Here is a 12,227-nt window from a genome sequence, read left to right as displayed (position 1 = left end):
CAACATTTTGCACACTCATAGAACCATAGCAATATTAATCAATTATTTGGTCATTTGTTTGGGGTGTGGCCAGTAAACTCCATAGCGCATATTTGTTTATCACTGTGGTTGCCACAGATTTTTTCTGATATTCAAAAAATTTCATAGGGACATTAGCTGTGTGCCAATTCAAGGGCTACATCAAGTACGCGGCCAATGCGGCCTTTGAAGGACGCACCAAGACTTGTTCAAGTGGACAGTATAGCCAATTGTGCCACCGTGACAAACGCTGTCCCAATTCGAAGGCTCTTTCAAAGGATCCTTCAAACGTGGCACACAAATCTGTCCCTCTTTTCCATTGAAATGAAGGATACAACAGATTTATTTGGTTTCCTTCTCTAAACCAGAATTAATTGCGCGCCAGTGACGACAGGTTTTTTAGAGAACTAACCAGATTAGACTTTTATACACAAGTATTGGTTTTCAATTTACTCTATTATATGAATCTATTACTCTATTACTCTATATGTATATATATATGCAAGCTGTCATTAGACTTATTCAACTTGAACTGGCATGGCACAGACCGATTGGTTTATGACATCAAAGTACCACGAGAATGATTCAAAAGCACAAGGAGCCATCTACTCTCTATTTGTTCTCGCGTTACTTTGATGTCATTCACCGATCGGTCTGTGCTGCCCCGTTCTAGTCAAACAAGCCTTATTGGCACAGACACCATTTGTTTTTCTCAGTCACATGTAATTCTTTTGGTTACTGTCATTCTTTTGTAATCCTGGGTTACCGTCATTATAAGTTCTGTTTTTCAACTGTGTTTGATTATCATCTCATTTGTTTTTGATTTATAATTGTACCCTCAAAGTCATTATTTTTCCGGTAACTGTTTTGTTTTGTTTGCCTGACTGTTTGGCTTGCCTTCGAATTGGATTATACCAGTTAACCTTCAGACCCCCACCGGCGCTCTGAAGCCCCCCAACCCCCCACTAGTTTAATGTTTATGAATGGATTTAACATTAAAGAAGATTACTAATCTTGGCAAACTATATATAATTTTAAAGGTTTAAGCATCGGGCATCGTCAAGGCACTGTTTTTCGATGGAAAGCTTTTAACAAATGTACAGTATTTCTTGCATTTAGCAGTACACATAAAAACTACTCCAAGTACTCACCATTATTTTGTAATAACGAGCCAGACACATAACCGCGGTCAAGCCAGCCGTGGTTTGAAAATACACAGTCAAGCCAGCCGCTAAAAAAATAAGCGTGTGCGCCTATTACTATGAATACGGTAATTTCAGTCACAGCAGAGGAAGAACGCGCTTCAGAGCGCTTGAGTTGCCCAGATCGATCCTTCCGTCCGTCTGTATATCTATCTCATTTCTTTCTTTCTTTCTTTCTTTCTTTCTTTCTTTCTTTCTTTCTTTCTTTCTTTCTATCTTTCTTTCTTTCTTTCTCTAAATTTTCATCTATCTATCTCTTTCTTTCTTTCTTTCCATCTATCTTTCTCTCCATCTTTTTCTTTATTTCTATCTATATATTTATCTATCCTTTTTTCTCTTTCTTTCTTTCTTTCTTTCTCTTTATCTATCTTTATCTATCTTTCTATCTTTTTTATTTCATTCTATCTATCTATCTATCTATCTATCTATCTATCTATCTATCTGTCTGTCTGTCTGTCTGTCTGTCTGTCTGTCTATCTGTCTGTCTGTCTAATCTAAAGGCCTCATTTGTAATAAGAAAAAACTAATGGCCAATTCTTATAGGTGACCATACTGGTCCCATACATCACCTCATATCAAACAATCTTATTGTAGCATTTTGGAGAAAAAATGTCCCATTATTCGACTTCAGAGGGCCATAAATATCTCATTTCTAATAAGTAGAAAAAAATAACTGTCAGTTCTTGTAGGGGACGTCCCATACAGTACACACACCTTATATCAAACCATTTTACTGCAACATTTTGGAGAAATGTCCCATTATTCAACTTCAGGGGGCCATAAATACCTAATTTTCAATAAGTAGAAAAAAATAACGGTAAGTTCTTATATGGGACGTCCCATACAGTACACACACCTCATATCAAACCATTTTACTGTAGCATTTTGGAGAAATGTCACATACTTGACTTTAGAGGGCCATAAATACCTCATTTTCAATAAGTAGAAAAAACTAATGGCCAATTCTTATAGGGGACGTCCCATACAATACACACACCTCATATCAAACAATTTTACTGTAGCTTTTTGGAGAAATGTCACATTATTCGACTTCAGAGGCCTATACGTTCCTCATTTCTAATAAGTAGAAAAAACGTCTCGGTTACGGATGTAACCCTCGTTCTCTGAGTAGGGAACGGAGACGTTACGTCGGAATGACGGAGAATGGGGTTTCGCATAGAAAGCCAATCCTCTTTGAGTATTTAACAACGAGCCAATGGCATGAAATGCCTTGGGGCTGCGGAAATTTGCATAGCGTAACTCCGCCCCACCCCGTGGGTATAAAAGGAGGAAGTGAACGCAACCGCAGTATGTCTTCGCTGAGGAGCCGAGACTAAACTTAGGCGTCTACCCAGCGATACAGCAGAAGTGGCAAGGAGACGTAACGTCTCCGTTTCCTACTCAGGGAACGAGGGTTACATCCGTAACCGAGACGTTCCCTTTCGTAGTCACTCCGAGTTACGTCAGAATGACGGAGAATGGGGGTCTGTGCCATCACGCCATCTTCACAGCTGTCTTCCAGTGCCCTGCGAAAGTCTGGACTCCTGAACTTGACTTATAACCAGGAGTGACCTATAACCAGGAGTGACCTTATAACCTTGACTTTAACACAGGAATACCAAGGTACACTGGGAAGCATATCCTGGGAGGGACATGCTACCAAATGCCTACCGTAGGGAGGACTTACGAATACACATATGGCCGTGTTAGGGACTACATATGGAGATCACTGGAGCACCAACCTAAGGGTGGCTAGAAACTTAGCTCCAGGTATGGCAGATGGCTTGCCAAGGGAAGACACATGCTCAGAGAGGCTTACAGTGGATAATACACATGTGACAGTTACCATAGGGAACCGTGCACACGGAGGCACCTAGCCGGCACCAGAGAAGAGCAGTGGTGCCCGCATCAGAAGTGCTGGAGGACTCAGGGCTTCAACGGAAGACTCAACTGAGGAATATCGCACTTATCCAATCCGAGGAGTGGAATGGCGAGCAAGCGAAGACACCTAAGCGGGTCCAGTACTGGCGGGAGCGAGTATGCGAGAGGACACCGGCTCTATTCGCAGATTATAAAATCTTGCGAAGGTGTTTGGTGTCGCCCAGCCTGCAGCTCTGCAAATGTCTGTTAGGGAGGCGCCATGCGCTAAAGCCCAAGAGGAGGCCACACTCCGAGTGGAGTGGGCCGTCACACCAAGGGGGCACGGTCGATCTTGCTGTTCGTAAGCCAAAGCGATGGCGTCCACTAACCAGTGAGACAGCCGTTGCTTTGAGAGAGCCCTTCCCTTCTGGCTCCCCCCATAATAGACAAAGAGCTGGTCTGAGGTCCTGAAACACCACGTTCTGTCAACGTAGGCGCGGAGCGCACGTACCGGACAGAGCAGTGCCAAGGCTGGGTCTGCCTCCTCTAGGGGCAGCACTTGCAGGTTCACCACCTGGTCCCGGAAGGGAGTGGTAGGAACCTTGGGCACATATCCAGGCCGGGGTCTCAAGATCATGTGAGAGTAAGCCGGCCCGAACTCCAGGCATGCTTCGTCAACGGAGAATGTGTGCAGGTCCCCTACCCTCTTGATGGAGGCCAATGCAACCAGGAGTGCTGTCTTCATGGACAGAAACTTTAACTCTACCGATTGCAAAGGCTCAAAGGAAGGCCTCTGCAGAGCACTTAGAACTACTGGGAGGTCCCAAGAGGGCACGAGGATTTAGCCTCCTCGCTCCCCTCAGGAACCTGATGACCAGGTCGTGCTTTCCGACGGACTTACCTTCTACTGCATCATGAGACGCGGCAATGGCCGCGACGTAAACCTTAAGGGTGGAGGGTGACAGCCTGCGCTCCAATCCTTCTTGCGAACCCCGTGTTCGCGAAGGGGAACAAGGGCTGCCTCGACGATCTTCGTGAAGACGCGAGGGGACAGAGCTAACCCGAATGGGAGAACCGCGTACTGATATGCCTGGCCCTCGAAAGCAAACCGAAGAAATGGTCTGTGTCGAGGCAAAATGGAGACATGAAAGTAGGCGTCCTTCAGGTCTATCGCTGCAAACCAATCCTGAGGCCGGACGCATTCGAAAATGCATTTGGCTGTGAGCATTTTGAACAGCAATCGATGAAGAGTACGGTTCAAAATGCGCAGACCCAGGATCGGTCGTAACCCACCGGTCTTCTTGGGGACGATGAAGTAGGGGCTGTAAAGCCCTGACCTCATCTCGGCTGGAGGGACCGTCTCGATTGCACCCTTCGCCAGCAGGGTCGCAATTTCCGCTCTCATGACCGGGGCATTGCCACCGATCACTGTGAAGCAAACTCCCCTGAAACGGGGAGGAGACCGTGGAAATTGAATCGCGTAGCTGAATCTGATCGTTCTGATGACCCAGCAGGACAGGCCGGGGAGCTCTAGCCAGGCTCCCAGGAACTGATCCACCGGGGTCATGCGAACCACAGACGTCCCCCCGGAGGGGCAGCGAGGCGGGGAGACCGGCAAGCGCACAGGATTTACCCCGTGCGGGTGCACAGTCGAGCCCCGTTCCCCGACAGAAGAGACCAGGGAAGGACCACCGCTCCACGGGGGTCTGTTATGCCGGGGGCCTGGCGATAGAGGGGGAGGGGAGTGGTGTAGTCGAGGGACGACACATGCTCCCTTCCGCACCCTCAGAGACAGAGAGGAATGAGTGGGGCGACGCACTGAGACGTTGTGCGCACTCATTCCTGTCTGTGTGCTCAGTGAGCTAGCGTTGGGGATTTGTTCCACACGGTCACCGACAAATCACCCTGTCCGCGAATCGAAGAGCTTCTAGAAGAAGAAGCCGAACGAGTAGCGGACGCGGGGACTCTCACTTTTGTCAGATCATTAAGTCTAGATCGCAGTGTAGAGATGGTCATGTTCCCACAGAAGGAACATGAGTCATCCACGAACGCTGCTGCTGCGTGCTGAATGCCCAGACACACAAAGCAGCGATCGTGATCATCAGAAGATGACATGAATCGACCGCACCCAGAAGAACACGGGCGAACCATTTTTAAAAAGACGTGCCACGTGCAGCTCTTTAAGTAGAGAGGAGGAAATTCACTCTTCCAGCGCTGAGGCGTCCAGAGAGAAGCGCAAAGTCTGGTAGACCACTGCTCAGATCGCATCCAATGCAGAATCTCTCTGGGTACCTCCGTCACATCCACACTGAAGAGGACGCTCGTCTCGAAGAGTTGTACGCACTGAAACTGGCTTTAGGAGTGAAGAAGTCTCTTGGTCTCTCAATTATTATAGGGTACGTCCCATACAATACACACACCTCATATCAAACAATTTTACTGTAGCATTTTGGAGAAATGTCCCATTATTCGACTTCAGAGGCCTATACATTCCTCATTTCTAACAAGTAGAAAAAAATAACTGTCAGTTCTTGTAGGGGATGTCAAGTCAAGTCACATTTATTTATATAGCGCTTTTCACAATACAGATTGTATCAAAGGAGCTTCACAGTGATAACATGAAAGTAGTACAACACAGATCAATAATATTGCTAAACACTAAATAACCCCAACTGAGCAAGCCAAAAGCAAGCCAAAAGCAAGGCGACAGGAGTGAAGACAGGATGTCCCATACAGTATACACACCTCATATCAAACCATTTTACTGTAGCATTTTGGAGAAATGTCCCATTATTCGACTTCAGAGGCCGATACATTCCTCATTTCTAATAAGTAGAAAAACCTATCGGTCAGTTCTTATACGGGACGTCCCATACAGTATACTGTAGTGAAGTTTTTATTCTTCCACGCAACAGACCAGGAGACTCTTGAGGTATCTTTCACGCAGAAGTTCTTTATTGCGTCACTGTAGTCATCTCAAAGTAAGTCTGACTAAGAGAGAATATTCCCTTACAATTTATACATTTAGAGGGGAGGAGTTTACATGGAGGGGGGAGAAACTGAAACAAAGCATGCAAATGAATTAGGAACACACCCTACTCTGAGGCCATTACCAATCCGATTGAATCAGCATAACTATTCAAATGCTGATAGTGGCCAGGAACTCTGGTTCCAGAGAGCCATCCCAGAGCCACTAAAGACAAAAAGGTGAAAGTCTCCCTTATAGCTAATCCAATCAAAAACAGGACTATCGGGAAATGAGACTCTCGCTGGAGACTCAATAATCATCTACTAAACTTTCAGGTTTCATACCATTGGAGACAAATTTGTATTCTTCCAATACACACCTCATATCAAACAATTTTACTGTAGCATTTTGGAGAGATGTCACATTTTTCGACTCCAGAGACCTATACATTTCTCATTTCTAATAAGTAGAAAAAACTAATGCCAAAGACAGATAGATAAAACATCTATCTATCTTTAGCATCTTCTTTCATCAAAAAGAAGAAAGATAAAACATTATAGCCTAATCACATGCAGTTGTCAGATGTGCACTAATTAGGGCTTTCAAATGATTAATCGCATCTAAAATAAAAGCTTTTGTTTTTTGTTTACATAATATGTGATTGCACTGTGTATAATTATATATATATATATATATATATATATACACACACACACACACACACACATGCTTGTATATATTTAAGAAATATTTTCATGTTTATGCTGTATATAGATTTATATATATAATTTAAATTATTTATAAATAATATTTTTTTATTAAATATACATGCATGTGTGTGTATTTATATATACAAAATAATTATACACAGTGCACCCACATGTATTATGTAAACAAACTTTTATTTTGGATGTGATTAATTGTGAATAATCATTTGACAGCCCTAGTACTAATATATGATAATGGATCGAGTCAATTTTTGGTAAATTTGTGTTAACAGTGTCATATGTCAGGATCTCATTTCACTGCTAGTCATCAGTCCACATTTTGTACGGAATTGTAGAATGTGAACATTCATTCAAAGCCAGAGAGCAGTGATTTCAAAACATCACATTCGTCCAGGCTCTTCCCTATGTATGCGATTGGTGTCTTTTTTTTTCAATGGAGAATATTTTTCCCCCTATATCTTTCCATCCTGTTTCGAAGGACACGGTGTAGGGGTAAAATGAAGGAGAAGGTTAAAAACAGAGAAATGGAATTGGGCCTAATCTACATTGTTTGCAGCAGCTCCTACCTTCCGGCACCCAGTGCCCCCTCTTCATCCGGTGTAGCGAGCAAATGGTTGGCCGTAAGGCTACCAATGGAAGCTTCTGTGATGCCGGGTTGTTACTTCTAGATGGCACCTGAAAAAATGTAACAGCAATTGCCATTTATCTTGCACATACTGATCAAAATAAAAATCATGTAGAGAATAGAGCTATAGGTGGTGTAGGTGCACAAATAGAAAATATAATTACCTATTGCGACCTTATAAAGTTCAATTCTTCTGAAAGGCAGCTTGTCACCAGTCCCATCCATGTTCAGTATAGACATGAGGCTATTTGTGAGCACTCTGTAAATAAAAATGTGAATAAACAAATTTATACATGCTGTACAGGAAGAAATGTGAAATAATGTCAGGGCTCACAAAATCGCTAGCCAGACGTCCCGGGCTATTGTGTTTTCAGTAGGGCTACCAAAATACATAACTGTCCTGCCCAACGGGCTATCTGAAATAGTATAATCAAATTCCCCTAAACTTCTGCCTCGTCCCCCTAAATATTTGTGATTAAGTGTAAACCACACAAATTCATGTTCGCTTCGGTCTTGTTATAATCAGATTCAGCGTGTTCTTCATCTTCAATCCGCAGATCAGGGCGTATTCATTTAAGAGTATTAAATACATTTTAAGATATTAACCGCAAAACTTCAGAGACTGACCTTTTCATCACAATGTTGACATTTTCCCTCAGGGTAGCTGCACCAATTTGACATCGGAGCTGTCTGAAGGAATAATTTAGCAAATATGCAGAAACGTAAATGAGGTACAAGAATATGTCAATAAGATATTGTATGTGTAATAATTACATCTGTTAGCAAATGTTTGTTTTACTTTTTCATAGTAACCTACCATGAGTTTTAGTTTTTCCTCGCTGGTTAGCTGTCTGTTAAGCTGTTGAAGCGGAGTCGTTTTTGGAACTCTGAATGTCAGACCAAAGAGAGCAATATGACATCATATTCTGTACAAACAAAAAATTTGCATTAAAAAAAAAATTTCAATGCAGCAGCTATTTTTTGTTTAGAAGAACACACTTACTTTTCTCTTCCATTGGGAAAGGAATATTTAAAATGTCATAGGATAGTAACGTTATATGGATACTACCATTGCAACTTAACTTAACGTTACCTCTTATTCAAATCTGTGACAGATCTGGGGCTGGTAAGTTACGCTGGAAAAAAAAAATTAAAACATTTCACATGCTTAGGATATCATTTTACAATCAATGTTAATCTGTCAACTCTAACGTTAGCCTTGTAACGGGCTAAAGCTTGAAATGTCCACTTTTAAACCAACAAATTCGAATCGACAGTAAATATCGTCGCCGGTCTGTTTGGCCTCAGAAAACCAGTAAAATCGACAATTTTCCACACACACACACACACGCACACTTTTAAAATCATACGATGGCTGACAGGAAGACACTTCTTCCATCATACCAGAATGTCAACATTACAGTTAAGCTAATCTCCGGTTAAATTAGCAAGCTAACTCGCTCAGGTAAAGGGCAAGGCTGTGGAATTATTCGACATAATTCTGAAAATTACACCCAATCAGATTAAGTAGTCTATACTTAACTGTCACCGTCCCACAGGTGGGACGTTTGCCACTATATTTTTAAAACAATAATATCTTAGTAAATACCTTAAATAATATTGACAAACTATATATCATTTAAAAGCTTACAATCTCTAGTTTCCATATTTGGTGACTGATTTTCAAAATATATTACAGAGGAGCCATAATTTATCAATATAAAACAAGAATATTTTCATACTCATAAGGCGTGTTCAGACCTTTATTTTAAAATAGCAGTAAACATGAAAAATCATGAAAAAATGGTAGATATCTCAGTTTGTTTTCATGCCAAAAGTTCAAAAGATAGAATCCATTCAATTATTTTGGAAAAAAAAGGTCTGAAAAGTTTGAAATATCAAGAAAAAAATAATAAATTCACCATTTGTGACGTGGCAGCTAACTATGACTTGCATGCGTGTTCTATGTACGTGTTTTTTAGAGGTTCACTTCATATCAAAATCTGCCAAACTTCCCATGCTACTTCTGAATAGGATCTCTACTTCAGAAATTGTATGAAAATTGTGAAAATAATGGTTCATATCACTCAAAACACGAATGGAAATGCAGGCGCCCTTATATGGGCAGTAATGGAGTCTGATTGTGCCCTAGTGAAAAAGTTTGGTACTGCGCTCAAACAAAATCTTACTGAAAGCTCATTTTTTGAGATATCAACCTAAAATTTGAAACACAACTTGTTCAGATTTTTGGCTTTGATCTTTCTGCCATTTTAGAGTAGCCCAGGTTTTGAAAATATATATTTTATGTAAAATATGAATAATTAATATTTTTACTTTGTACATTTCCATAAACTCAAACTTCTATAACTTTTTTTCTGTTTCACTTTCTTAATTTATTTCACTTCTACAAAAATCTGCCAAATGTCTTCTTTAAAACAAGACCAATCATATGTCTATATTCCAAAGCATTCTTGAATTACAGCCATTTAAGTTCGAAATGTGCATTTTCATGTCTATTCAAAAAAGGGGGGGGGGGTGACAGTTAACAGGTTAACATAATAACAACAATAGAATGCTAGCTGGTTACTTACCAAGATTTGAAAGAGGAGTATTTTTTAAAATTGAAATCGACGATCTCTCTGGCAGTGAGCAGACGTGTAAGTGAGGGCGGTTATGCAAATCTTCTACTTTTCCGCGCAATATGACCAGGATGTAGGGCTGCAACAACTAATCGATAAAATCGATTATAATCGATTATGAAAATCGTTGTCAACGAATGTCATTATCGATTAGTTGGTCTGATTACGTCACGGGGATTGTTTACATGGAACATGCGCTTCTTACATGCGCGCTTCATGAGGCGCACATGCAGTCTCTCTCCCTCGCCGCTCTACCCTGTCTCGCGCACGCAACACGGACGGTTTGGATCACATTATCTTCTGTCTCGCATGCGCGCTCTTGATTCCGTGAGTTTGAACTAATTTGCGGGCATCAGGAAACCGCTTTCAATATGCAGCATACACGAAAATCATTCACCTTTCGGTAAATTCGCCGTTTTGAAACCAAAATAGGTGACCTACGTTAATCGTGTATACTTTATGAAGCCATACTATAGTATAATGTGAGATAAAAATTTATATTTAAGTCATTAAATTCAAGTTAACCTAAGCTTTTCCCTCCACTGCGGCTGTCAGTCATTCTCTATTCGCGTTGCGTTACAACAGTTAACATGATGATCTCTTTCCAAGATGATTCAATGTTATTACTATAATTGATCCGTAGATAAAGGTCTATGATGGTTTTTCTATCTGGCTAGACTGTTATTGCTGTAACTTAATCACTTTCTACTGATTGTCTGTTAGATCACAACACTATAGTCGGCGCAGTATAATTGTTCTTCACGTGCACAGTAGCCTAACTGAAATTTAAAACTGTTAAGAGAAAAGGCTTAATAAACTATTGCATAGATACTGTATAATTCACAGTCTAGGTGCTTTTAACTTTAATGCGGCGGACACTGAAGAGCTGCGCGCCGCCCTGTGACTCCGTGTTGCTTCAAGCGCATCATTCAGCGCTCGCGATGCGCATAAGCACTTTGTGCAGCTCTTTCATGATCATGTCATAATACTTTTGCGCAATGAAAGCTTATTAATAGCCTTTCTTGTTCTGTCCTATCTATTATATTTTGCTTCCTTACTAAACAGCTGTGCTTTACATTTAAAACAGTTGTGCATCTGATTTTTACGATGTTTTTCATGAATGTATAACAACAATACAAAGAGCAATGTGTAAGTTAGTGTTAGTGCTACACTTATTGTCTCTTATTTGTTCCCCACTAAGGAATGTTTTTTTCACTAAATGTTCAGATTTTCTAAAATTATTGTGCACTTGTGATATTTCTAGGCTAAGTTTTGCTCAGTTATCCACTAATCTAGTTTACAATAGCATTTTTGTCATAGGTTATGGTCATATATATTTTTTTTATTTGTTGTTTTTCTTTATAATGAAGTTGTCTGTATTAAGTAGATTGTTTAACACACAAAAGTGTGGTTTTTAGGGTTTTATTTTGTTATAATCGATTAATCGAAAAAATAATCGTCCGATTAATCGATTATCAAAATAATCGTTAGTTGCAGCCCTACCAGGATGTGACGTCTTTTTGTAGTCAATTTGTAGTCGATGATGATCATTTTAAAAATCAGCTTCAATGTCAGATTAAATTTACCTTCCCTTTCGTAGTCACTTCGAGTTACGTCAGAAGTGACGGAGATTGGGGGATTTCGCATAGAAAGCCAATCCTCTTCGAGTATTTAAACACGAGCCAATGGCATGCAATGCCTTGGGGCTGCGGAAATTTGCATAGCGTACTCCGCCCTACTCCGTGAGTATAAAAGGAGGAAGTGAACGCAACCGCAGTATGTTTTCGCTTCGGAGCCAAGAGAACCTCTTCACTCCTAAAAGCTAATTCAAGACTCTTCGAGACGAGCGTCCTCTTCAGTGTTGGTGTGACGGCGGTACCCAGCGAGATTCTGCATTGCCTGCGATCTGTGCAGTGGTTTGCCAGACTTTGCGCTTCTCCCTGGTAGCCTCAGTGCTGAAAGAGTGAATTTCTCTGAAAGAGCTGCACGTGGCACGTCTTTTTAAAGATGGTTCGCCCGTGCCCTTCTGGATGTGGTAGATTTCTGTCATCATCTGATGGTCACGAGCGCTGCTTTGTATGCTTGGGCATTCAGCATGCAGCAGCAGCGTTCGTGGATGACTCATGTTCCTTCTGTGGGAGCATGACCATCTCCACACTGAGGTCGAGGCTCAATGATCTCACTAGA

General features: G+C 41.4%; 1 long non-coding RNA gene across 2 annotated transcripts; it reads right to left on the bottom strand.

Annotated features, from left to right (window-relative positions):
* Window positions 1-7,062: 7,062 nt before the first annotated feature.
* Window positions 7,063-8,531, bottom strand: LOC120485858 (uncharacterized). 2 transcript variants are annotated; one of them, XR_016145430.1, is made up of 5 exons: window positions 8,495-8,531; window positions 8,219-8,288; window positions 8,029-8,091; window positions 7,566-7,660; window positions 7,063-7,451 (listed from the first exon to the last, which is right to left on the bottom strand). It is a non-coding gene; the product is annotated as an uncharacterized LOC120485858 (long non-coding RNA). The 2 variants fall into 2 exon arrangements; XR_016145429.1 differs by having other exon boundaries at window positions 7,068-7,451; window positions 8,219-8,327.
* Between the last annotated feature and the right edge of the window lie 3,696 nt (window positions 8,532-12,227).

The sequence above is a fragment of the Pimephales promelas genome, chromosome 10 (assembly GCF_988280905.1).
Source record: "Pimephales promelas chromosome 10, fPimPro1.hap1.1, whole genome shotgun sequence".
In the NCBI taxonomy this organism is placed as follows: Eukaryota; Metazoa; Chordata; class Actinopteri; order Cypriniformes; family Leuciscidae; genus Pimephales; species Pimephales promelas.
The sequence above is the reverse complement of the archived record's forward strand: the minus strand, read 5'-3'. Positions and strand labels throughout refer to the sequence as shown.